The sequence below is a fragment of the Nyctibius grandis genome, chromosome 7, assembly GCF_013368605.1.
Source record: "Nyctibius grandis isolate bNycGra1 chromosome 7, bNycGra1.pri, whole genome shotgun sequence".
Taxonomy (NCBI): Eukaryota; Metazoa; Chordata; class Aves; order Nyctibiiformes; family Nyctibiidae; genus Nyctibius; species Nyctibius grandis.
In genome coordinates this window covers 43,037,849-43,050,109 of record NC_090664.1, presented here as the reverse complement: position 1 = coordinate 43,050,109, position 12,261 = coordinate 43,037,849, and positions in this window count along the sequence as shown.

The window sequence follows — 12,261 nt, the reverse complement described above, 5'->3', positions numbered from 1 at the left end:
TCCCAGTATGACAGGTTTGGGTGATGTCAAACCCCCAGTAACTGCAGTTCTCACTGTCAATGAGAACAAAAGCTTCGCTGAAGCACCAGGGACCAGAGCACAGGTAGAAAGCGCTGCTCCAAGAGCTGGGCTCTGGGCAAGGGTGATGTAGCCTGAAGCAGCACTAGCAAGCTGCCTCCCCAGCTATCACCAGGGCACTGCAAAGGGATGCACCGACCCCCCAGATACATGCTTTGGAGAGGGAAGAGGAAGAATTGCTTTCAGAAGCTGTTACCAAAAGCAGCAGCCCTGGCACAACCTGCTGCTGTCTCCCTAGAGTGCATTGTAAAACCTCGCAAACATCCTGGATAGGGCCAGTGCCACGAATTGGGGCAGACCCTGGGGTTCCCCTCTGCTGCTTGTTGCCCATATTGCATCCCTCTGTGGCTCCTGCAGAGAAGCTGTGGGTGCCCCCTCCCTGGCAGTGTTCAAGGCCATGTTGGATGGGGCTCTGAGCAACCTGGTCTAATGGAAGGTGTCCCTGCCTGTGGCAGGGGGGGGGTTTGGAACTAGATGATCTTTAAGATCCCTTCCAACCGAAACCATTCTATGATTCTATGACTCCGTGGTACCCACGTTGTCCTGCCCTAACCTCTAGCTTCTGTGAATCAGGTTGTCTCGGGGAGAGCTGCCCTGCTGGCTGCACTCCAGGGAGACAAGGCAAAGCTGGAATTACATTTCTGCTCACGGCGTGAAAGCCAACACCTGAAGGACAGTGCTGTTAGCTATGTTGTGGCAGCTGGAAGAGGATTTTGGAGACAGAAACACTGAACACATTTAGCTTGATTATAATTTTCAAGACAAAGCTGCTTGTGACAACGAATTATTTAACTTGGAGAGGTTCTCAGCATCTTATAATTATGTACAAAAAATCAAGGCTCTGAACGTTAAGAACCAAGATTAAAGAAAAAATAAGGTACTAGCAGATTTTTCCTAGTCTAGCAGATTTGTCTGACAAATGAAAAGTAATTACCTCTGTATTACTCTTTCACCCTGAATTGGTGATCAGCACCACACCTGCATCACCAGTAAGGCTGTGGCAAAGCCTGAACTTCCTGTCATTTCCAGCACCCATGAAAAGGCTGCACGCTACCAAAAAGCTTCGATTTAAGCCCTGAAAAGAAAATACTGTGAAGCCATGCAGTAGTATTTTGGGGGCTAGTAATGCTCTCCCACAGGGCATCGCTGTGTGGAAGGTGTGCCCGAGTGCCCTTCCTGACAGATAGCTCCAGGCCTGCAAAGCAGAGCCTCCGATTCCCTTTTTTTTTTGTTCACACAAAGTGTTCCCCAATCAAGCCACAAAACTCTGGGTGAAGTTGGAAGAGCTGGAAATTATAACTCAGGGCAGAGCAGATGGCAGAGTCACAGTGACTGAGTTACTGCTCCTATGATACCACCGTCTGGGCCCCCTCCCACCTGCCCTGCGAACAAACCCTGGCAAAGCGTTTGCCCTCCCCCAAAGCCCTATTCCCCACCAAGCTGGCCGGCAGCATCTCGCACTATTGCACGGAGTCACTTTTTACATTAAAGCCCTGAAAAGAGAGGGCACACGTAATCAGGAGGAGTCTAGTGCTCTTTTCGCAACCATAACCCTGCTCGTGTTCAGCCCAGCAGAACAGCCCTGTTCGCTCAGGGTGATGAACTCGTATCTGTCAGACTCTTTCCTAGGCAGGTGAAATATCTAACAAATTCTGGCCCCCGTTACCCACTAAGCACAAATCGCTTCAGAATTGCCTTGACCTGATCACATCGGTTGTCCTTGGTCCTGGTCATCATTCTCATTACCTCTCCTCTGCAGAGCACACTCATGAATAGCTACCAGGCTGCAAAAATCCCCCCTTCTTATCCCACTCACTGAGATGTACTCTGGATACAGCCCTGCATGGGCAGGAAGGCCCTGGCTCCTCACCCAGCCAGCCACGACAACCTGTGGCAAGGCTCCCAGGGCAGCTGCAACTCATGCCATCGTGGCTCCTGCCGCTATGGGCACAAGCAGGAGGCAACAGCCTGGGCCAAAGGTGGGCTGGATCCTCTGACTGAAGAGCGCCTTGGAGAAGACAGGCGATGCTCACCAGCCCAGGGACTGGTGGGTTTTCCAGGGAGATTTTGGCCAAGTCCTCTCCTTGCCTGAGACCTCACACTCCTTTTCTGTTTGCTCAACTGCCTTGCAGGGCTTGGCTACCAGCACAGTTAAGGTTACAGCTCATATTAGAAATACCCATCCAATTATCTGTTGGGCCATGTTTACCCTGTATTTTCCTGGCTGCAAGTAGTCATGGAAGGCACACACCACTCACCTCAATGAAGCCAGCCGGTCCGGGCATATGGTCTTTTTATTCTCACCTGCTTTCTCCTAAAAAGTGACATGCAAGAGCTCTGAGCTCCCCTTTAAAGGGGTCTTGTAGTCTTCCCTTTGAGAGTGCTGCGAGGTCTCCGCCACGCAGTGATCTGTTCACAGCATAATTATTCTCCGTCAGGGCCTCAGAGACTGCGAGAGGCTCCTGACATTTTTTATTGCCTGGAGAGGGGTAATTTTTCATTGCTTTCCTGAGGACCCTTGCACTTCGCAACAGTAATGGAGCATCCAGCTACACCGAGCTGCAGCCTGCAGTTTATTTTTATCTCTTGATGGACATAAGCTGAAGGACTTCCAACTAAGATCGGGAAAATAGGGAAGTATAAGCCAAGCTGTTAAGCAAATTATTGCAGAAGCTCATAGCAAACCACAGAGTCTTCCATGGTGGATGTAACATGATTTTGAAATTACAATAACAAGATACTCTTTACCAAATACTAAGCTATAAGTAAAAAGTAGCAGGAGAGAAGGGACCTCAGGTTACACTAAAATAAATAAACTCTCAAATACAACCAGCAATATCATACATGCCTCTAACTTTGTCTCCAGCTACAGATCTAGAGGCCAAATCCCTGCTGCAGCTGGTATGTGGTTGTGTCAGCTGAGCTGCTGGTGGAGGAAAGACATCCCTTCATCTCTGGGATACACACTAAGGAAAACAGAGTCCAGAAACCTACTTTGGCAGGATCCGCACATCTCCAGCTAGTTACTGCATTTTTTCACATAGTCTGTTTAAAAGTAAGTAATTGTAAGAGAGAGCACTTTTGCAAGCAGCTGGTAAGCAAACAGCAGAAAAGGGTTGAAATTTGAGTTCGGATTTGAAATGCTGTCACATGTAAGAAGTGTTTTCAAATACTTCAAATTTAACATCTAATTTGACTTAGCAAAACAGATGAGCAACAACCTACAAGCCTGAAAAACAAAAACATCTGAGTTTTGCCAACCCTTCCCGGTGATTTGCCAAAGAGTAAGTATTTTAGTTTCCAGCTCTTAAAGGGAATTAGCTCTGAGAATGAAACTGTAAGGCAAAAAATAAATTATCATCTTTTCATTTATTCTTCTGGTAGCATTCCTAGCGCTGCTGAAGAAAGGCAGGCGGGCTGGGCTGCCTTCTCCCCCTTACAAAGGGTACAGGGGGGCTGGGGGGTACAAATAGGACTAGGGGACACTGTCCTGGGCAGGGCAAATCCTTGCTCTGGAGTGAACAAAACGCCTTTCTATCCTCCAATTACTTCTCCCTTACGTTAGACAATCCACACTTAGGTCATAGAGTAAAAGTCAGTCTATTTTCTTTGGCATAGTCTAGGGCAAAAATGAGTACGATGCTGCTTTGCTCCAGACAAGGGCCTTTTTTTTTTTTTTCTTTTTAAACCCAACCCTAAAATTCAAATTAGCCCCCAGCTCAAAGCCTGTACCACCAGGGCATGAATACTAAATAGCCTGCTCCCAGTCCAATCTGTTCACTGCCTGGCTAATGATTATTCTCCATAGAAACCCTACAGGAGTCAGTTATTATTCTCTCCTCATGCACTTGTATCTCTCTTGTATTTATATAAGATTAAGAAGCCCTGTTAGGTTTTTACCTCTCTGATTGGAGCTTATTTTAACCTCAATTAAGCCATCAGCCCGGCTTTCTGAAGGCAGAGCAATAGCATAGCCATTATCATTCTCTCCACCTTTTGTATGAAAATGATGTTGAGGATTGGTTGCTTTGGGGATTGCTCTGTGGCAGGTAACCAACGCCGGGAGTCAGGGAGGATAAATGGTGCCAGACTCCCAGAGGTGCCGTGGCACTGTGTAATTATTGTTCCAGACAGCTGAAAGCAGCAGGGTTTCTGGTTCCCCTGCTTAGTTTCAGTCTGCCATGATTGCTGGCACAGAAAGATGCTGATTATAAGTAAACATTAATTATGCCCTGCTACCCCACTGCTAGCATCGCTGGGCTTGCAAGCAACAGAAGCACAGTGCTGCGCTTGGCTCCCACTACTGAAAAACCATCTATACAGACTTCAACGTCCAGGTTTTCATCTTGCTTGGTCAGAGGATGCTGCTCCTAAATACCATCCTCATGCATAGCTAGAGTTTTGGTGCTTTTTGTACCACTGCTTATGCGCTGTACTTCAATGTTGTTGCTAAAATAATGACTAAAGTACTTATTCTTTGAAGAAGGTGAGCTCAGGTGATGCAGCAAGCAATTCTGTTATCTGCTCCAGAGCAGACGAATCATTTTAGCATCTTTAAAGGGAAAAAAAAAAAAGAACAAGGCAAATAAAACTTATCAATCATCCTATATGTCAAGGTAATTTTTTTCAGATGATGTGTTTTTTTTAAATGGCAGCCTATTCCTCCTTCATTTTTTTCTGTGGCTTTCAGATTTCTTTTTTCTTTGCTAAAAGAGGCTTAAAAATGCAGAGCCCACAGCGTCGCAGATGGTAAACACTGCTCCTCGAGTCGCGTGGACAGTTACAAAGTGATTTCTGTGGCACTTGAAATGCAGCCTCCAACGCTGATGGAATTTCACTGTGTCGTGATTGCACCGCACTGCAGTGAAATAGGTTCAATTTGATTATCTGGCTATTCCATTTCGCCTATATTTACAACCCGCCTGACCTCTGGGGGAAGGGGAGGACAGGCAGCCAATCATGCCGGAGACATTTCAAAAGGTCAAAGCAATACAGCGTTTACCACTATAATTCACAGGCTCCACAATTCGGAGACTGTGCTCCCATGACAAAAATTGGCAGAAGAACATAGTTAATGTGAAATATTTGTCCATTCCCAGAGCAAACATAGAAAATAGAGAATGTTTTAAAAATTCTCCCCTTTCTCCTTTTGGCACACAATGATGTGCAAGCTCATAAAAGCAGCGCACGGACAACACCGTATTTTTTTAGAAGTTGCCCCTGACTGGTGCTGAAAGGTTTCTGTTGGACTGGCTACCTGGGAGCTGACCCCCCCCTTGTACGCAGCCTCAGCTCTGGTGTTAACACATTCACAGCCCCACGGGGATGCTTTTGAGCATGCTGCTGCCGCTGCCGCTCCCAGATGGGTGTTACCCTCCGCACCTCGTCTCCACCATCCCTGGTCAGCAGTGAGGCCGTGCTGTCCTACGTCGCATCAGTGGCTCAGGGGGCTTGGGGCTCAGGGGGCTCAGGGGCAGAAAGTGCAAATGTTAATTAAGTTTCATATGCAGTCCTCCCGTGCTGAAGTACAGACTCATTAAGGTCATAAACAACCACCACCCTTTCCAACTGGTTAGCTAATAAAATAGTGTGATGACTCCAAAGCATTATTTTAAAAATCTTGTATATTTAAAAGGCCCCAAAAGTCAGGAAGGAAGAAAAGCAGCTTTAGGCTTATGCAGATCAGTGCAGCTACCCAGTTCTGATTTTTCCATCACTCCCAAGTCTGGGTCCCAGGTCTGGGTAGCTACACAGTCTGGGTCCCAGGTCTGGGTAGCTACACAGTCTGGATCCACATTTTGCACGTCTTGTCTGATTGTATTTATTTAAACACTGTTTAGTCTTAAATCTCCACTGAAGTTAGGCTTGCCAGAGCTCCTGGGGCCAGAGGCGCTGTGAGTTAGAACAGTTTCATTTTGAAAACTGGACTGGTTTTTGTTTGTTTTAAAGTGAACACTTTGTATGACATCTCCTGAGAACTCCCGTCTATCATCTTACATGTTATTGGATTAATACAGGAGAGAGTGGAGTCTGAAAGGCAGCCGTAAGACCTACTTCTTAGCATCTTTTATCTTTGCAGGGAAGATCTATTTGAAAGGCAGCATAACAGAGCAGACTTGCTTGAAATAAGGTACTGCATCAGCTCTGCGAGCCAGCACAGGTCAGAAATACAAAGTGGTTCTTGTAAGGAAGCATTTCATTTAGATGCTGTATCAAGTTCGAAAAGGAGCACTTGGGGCTTGTGCTGCCTCTCCCCGCAGCTGCCATGAGCTCCTGGTCCTCCTCTTTGTCCCTAACAGAGGTCTCTGGTGGAAGTCCACCACTGCTCAGAGCTGAGTAGATGAGATTTCTGTCTGGGACAAGGGCGAGCACTGGCTTGACTAGTGCTGCTTGGACTGTTTCAGGCAGAAAATAGTTTGTTCGTGTAGCTCCCTCCGCTCCAGGCAGCAACACACCGTACCACCACCTTCTGCCCAGTGTTAACAGGGGTGTTTGATGAGACATCAAAATAATACCAGCTTGCAGGGAGGGGAAGAAGAGGAAATAAGACCTGTGTGCTGTTGAACGTGATAAGGCAAAAGAGCGAGGAAGAAAAAAGGAGCATGACAGAGACACAGACCATGCTTGTAAAGCATGTTCAGGTCTCACACACAGAGCATCTGCCCTGCATCCCAGCTCACCTTCACAGAAGGAGTACCCAGCTTGGGCCAAGGAGCAGCTATCTGGTTAGAAGGTGGTTGAAAGCAGCTTCTGCTCATGCACAGGTCTTAAAATGAGCTTTGCACCTGAGGAGGTAAGTACTGCTTTAACGTCGCAGTACCCGGCACCAGCTGGGTGTACTGCAGGACCAGGGAGCAGGACACGGTTAGGTGAGGTGTTTAGGGGTGTTTCAGCCAAGCTCAACCACTGGCACAGGTTTGGGTTTTTTCATACATGGAAAAGGCTACAATTTGCCTTCACCTTTGGTTCTTTTTAATCGTTCGTGTTTTGCTCCATCTCCTTCCATTTTTTTCCCTCACTCTTCATTTTGTGCTTCCCATCCTTCAGCAAGAACCACTGACCTCCACCCTCCCCTTTCCTGAAGCATCTCAGTATTTATAACTGTCAGCAGTTCAGGCTGTCCAAAATTCTTTAATCCAAGACTATTTTCTGGTGGATTATAAAAACCACCAAAAGTGGAAAAGTTTGGCAGGGTTTGCTAAGTGGGATTTCTGCTTTGGTTCGTGATCTTTGAGAGGAGCTGTCACAAAACCTACTCAGAGAAGCCTCGGAAGGAGTTCAGGAGAAGACCCTGAGGTGCCAGACACCTCGTCAGGGAGCATTGGCACATATATTGCTTGAGACAGAAATTCAGAAACCTGCTGAGAGATCACCCTCATGTTAGTGATGGGCCTTTGCCATCTCCACGAGGCCTGACCAAATTTGGCCAATTTTTGAGCCTCTGAAAACTCTTCAGATGGCTCACAGGCAATAAATGCTGGATGGAGTTTGCCAGCTAAAATATCTCTGCACTGAATGTGCTCCAGCTGAGGGGCAGCGAGAAGCCAACTGAGCTTTCCACGCCTCCCCTCGTGGGGCACAAGGAGTGGGCTGGGGCCTCATGGAGCACTGGGGATGAAACTACCTGCTCAAGAGCATTTTCCTTCTTCAGTAGTGTTTGTTGGTGCCCGGGGTGAATGCGTGATTGTACAGAAGAGACATTACCTGTGGTTAGTAAGACTGAATTTGTCAGTAAAAGACCAAATTAAAGTCGTTTTAGCAACCTTAATTTTAGAGTTCCTTTTCCTTTAGCCCTCAACAGCCCTACTTGAAGCTGTGTGGATAGATGAGATAGATAGAGATTCCCGCTGTAACAGGGCCACTGGAGAAGTTAATATTCACTGTGTTTAAAATATGCAAAAATTATGGCTTCTGTGAGAAACATGTTCATGGCATCGATAATGTCAGAAGTGTGTCTATTGTTCATCAAAATAATTGTTTAATTATTTATAACTCCATATTGCATTACCGAGATTTACACACCTGTTCAAATAACAGAGTTGCTTAAAACAGCAAGATGATGTCTTTATAGAAAAAGCTTGCGTAATGGGCATAACCTCATCTTGGCTAGGCTCTATCATAGATTGTCTATAATCTTAAATTACCGGGGTACGGAGTAAAAAGGAGATAAACCCAGCAGGCTAAGACTGGGGGTGGGGAATGCCGAGAAGGGTGAGAGACAGCGTCCGCAGAAGCGAGCTTCTCCCCACAAGCAGTCTGGAAACAAAGCTCAGCAAAAACCTTCGTGGAAGTGAAGCAAGGGATAAAAATAGCAAGGAAAAAAAAAAAGAAAACAAAACAAAAATACCCACATGAGGAAACGAATGTATCTCCAAGGCCAGATGAGAGAGTAACTCAGGAAATGTTTCTGCAGATAAGACAGCTCAGTAAAAAAAAAAAACCAACTCCTCCACCCCACAGCTCATGCAGTGGTGGTGGGAGGATTGCATTCACTGGACGTCAGCCGTAGCTAACCAAGGTGAAGGAAGGGCACTGTGTTGCTTTTACGGCTTACAGAGACCATGGCTGCTGCAGAAATTGGCCAGCAAAAAAAGGTCAAAATGCACAAAACTCTGCCAAAGCTGTCGTCTGCAATGTCAGGCACATGCATGTTGAGTGGAGCTGGCAAAAGGCGTCCGAGGAGCAGCTGGCTGAGGTGGAGCTGCAGCAGGCTGGAGCTGGCCAGGCCAGGTAAACAAATGCCCACGAGCAACACAAAGAAATGTTACACAACTAACACAAGGTTGCTTACAGAAAGCCTACAAAGGAAAAAATATCCTGTTGTGCTTCTTGCTAGCAAACCTCCTTCCCTAATTTGTTTCTATTTAATTCCAACAGTGAGCAGAAGGAAAAGCTTTAAGAAGAAAGAGGACAGACCTCTAACCCAGCACAGAGTCCTCCAGGCTGTTTACAGCCCTCCAAACAACTACAGCTATGCAGCCTTGACATTCCTGGTCTTTTACAACAAACTAGGCATTGAAACAAGATTTTCCATGTTTGCTTTCTTCACATTACAAAAATTAGAAAGGAACAAAAAAATTACAGGCTACACCGAAACACACAGACCCAAAGGGACATTCCTGAGTGTCTGCCCTGCGTCTAACCCTGGGCTGGCACGTTTAACTCAGCTGCTCTGGGAATGCCAGCCACGTCAACGGCCATCACAAAGTTTTCCTGTCATGGCTGTAACTGTAGCAGCAGGTTGGTGAAGAGCCACAGAAGTGTTAGAGGAACTCTATGGTCCACACGGGCAGTCAGTGCCACCATCCCTCAGAGGCACTGGCATCTGTGGCTTTAGGATCCCTGGAGCTTTGCCCTGCTGGAAACAGAGACAGAATCACCAAAGGAATGAGGTTGGAAGGGACCTCTGGAAGACATCTGGTCCACCCCCTGCTCAAGCAGGGACACCTAGAGCAGGCTGCCTGGGACCACGACCAGACAGTTTTTGAATACCTCCAAGAATGCAGACTCCATCTCCCTGGGCAACCTGTGCCAGTACTCGGTCACCCTCACAGTGGAAAAGGTGTTGTCTGATGTTCAGAGGGAACCTCCTGTGTTTCAGTCTGTGGCCATTGCCTCTGGTCCTGTTGCTGGGCACCACTGTAAAGAGCCTGGCTCCATCCTCTTTGTACCCTCCCTTCAGGGACTGACATACATTGATAAGATCCCCCCTGAGCCTTCTCTTCTCCAGGCTGAACAGTCCCAGCTCTCAGCCTTTCCTCAAGCGAGAGATGTTCCTGTTCCCTAATCATCTTCTTGGCCCTTCATTGGACTCTCTTCAGTATGTTCATATAGGTCTGGTACTGGGGAGCCCAGAACTGGACACAGCACTCCAGGTGTGGCCTCACCAGTGCTGAGTAGAGGGGAAGGATCACCTCCCTTGACCTACTGGCAATGCTTTCTTTGTCTGTTGCAGCCCAGGACACCATTGGCCGCTTTTGCCACAAAGGCACGTTGCTGGCTCATGTTCAACTTGGTGACCACTGGGGCCCTAGGCCCTTTTCTGCCAAGATGCTTTTCAGCAGGGTGGTCCACAGCAGATACTGATGCATGGAGTCATTCTTCCCCAGGTGCAGGATTTTGCACTTCTCCTTGTTGAACTTCATGACACCCCAGGCTGGCCTGAACTGAACCAACAGCCTTGCATAATCTGACCTGAAGACCCGAATCTGGCATTTCCCTTCTCTACCTGCTACTCCTCAGAAATACAATCTAGGAGGCTTGCTCTATACTCAGTTTAGACCCTACAGAAAACACATCAGTGTTGGAAAGTTCGCTTTCCCACCAAATAAGCATTTCATGGCAGTATCAGTACTGCTGGTACCTCCCTCCCCTTTCCTCCAGCTTCGCCATCAGAGCACTCATGCAGCATGGGTGAGCCCAGTGTTCAGCGCCTTGCCTTGTTCAGCAGGTACCAAAGGCCCCCATGCTATGGATGCTCTCCACTCGCTGATCACATGATGGCCACAGCTGCAGGGACAGCAGTCATCCTTTATCACAAGCCACACAGCCCAGCATTCTGCTTGCTCGTCATCCCTCCTCTAGATAACCACGGGGCTCTTCCTCTGGTGTTGGGGCACCTTGACAGGAGACCACAGCCACACCACTGGCCTGGGACAGACCAGAGCTCAGGGGAGCAATAGTGACCACCCAGGATGGAGGGAATACTCATTCAAACCCCACCTCTTCAACTGGTGCTGCTCCTACCAGGAGCATGGCACTGGAGCCATCCTGTCTTCGTCTGGCCTGGTCTGGAAAGAAAAGCCTTTTCTCTCAGCCTATTCTATGGTGACTACTTCAGGAAAAAGTCTGGGTGATGAACCCCTCACATGGCAGGACCCATGGCCCTAAGCAATATACCTCCTGGGTGACAGGTCATGCAAAACCTCTTGGATTATCCTTTTATATGGGGACCACACTCTGCAAGAAATGGCATTGCAGCACGAAGACTTTTTGATGACTTAGGCTTTAGGCTCTTGCAAAGAAGCAGCAGCAGAGGGGAATAAAACCCAACCTGCCAGGGCTTCTTCGGTGGCTGGCAGACAGTGAATCTCTGGCTTCTTCCCTTCACATCACAGGTTTATTGACTACTGGGATCATGGCTGTACCCACTGCCAAAACAAAATGAACATTCGTGCCCAAATTGTTAACAGATGTTGGGAACATCTCAGAAAATATAAAAACTCCTAAATTGGTCTTTCACTGAGAGATTAATACTATAATGTCATCCCTGCACAGTGCCGCTCACAGTAATCTGCCAAGCCAAAGAAAGTAACTAACAAAGTTAAGACTGTGCTGTAAGTCCAAATAAGGGAAGAGGAAAATGGAAGTTTATCTTAAGCTGTCCTTAGCTCACCTTATTGTGTCTAGACATGGCAGGTTGTCAGAGAACTAAGTGCCTTGAGAGTGGGTGTGCAGAAGATCAGGTCCCAGCTGAGCTCCCAGATAAGCAAAGCATGGCTGATGCTTGCAGACTGGAGCTCACTGGGAACCTCAGCAAAGCACAGTTGGATTTTGAGCCTGTGTTTTTCAGTCTCCCGATGTATAGAGGCACAGGGTGAATTTGAAAACAAAACCAACATTACAAGTCTTATGCAGAAAGGTGTGAGACTTTTGCTACTCTCCACTGCCTCTTCTGGGCATTTTGGAAGGGTCTGAAGAACAGCTTGCTAGAGACACCTCCACGGAGCATCCTGCCACCTGTTAGCTGATTTATAAAAGGAAGACAGCTTAATGTCAGCGTAAGGGCAATACAAAACCCGTGAAATTTTGCATTGGCTATGATCTAACACTGCAAACCCCCTACATGTACACAAAAACCACCCTCAAGTAAGGAAGATCACGTTGGATGAGAGGGGGAAGCTGGATTGTGGATTCAACAATTTTGATAGAAAACATATCCAAAGAAAAGGGCTACTAACACTGAACTATTCACCCTGCTGCTTAGCTAAGAGTTTAATCTCCCATGTGCTGGTGCTCTTTGAAACTATTATGGTGCAACAGAATTTGCTTGAGACATGGGGTTTTAAAGAAAGGCTTTGACATGTTTTTCCTTAGAAATTAGTACGTAAGATGCAGCAAGAGAAGGCGATCAAGGTGAGAAAGATTTGGTTACAAAGAAGGAAAAAGACAAAAGCCAAATGG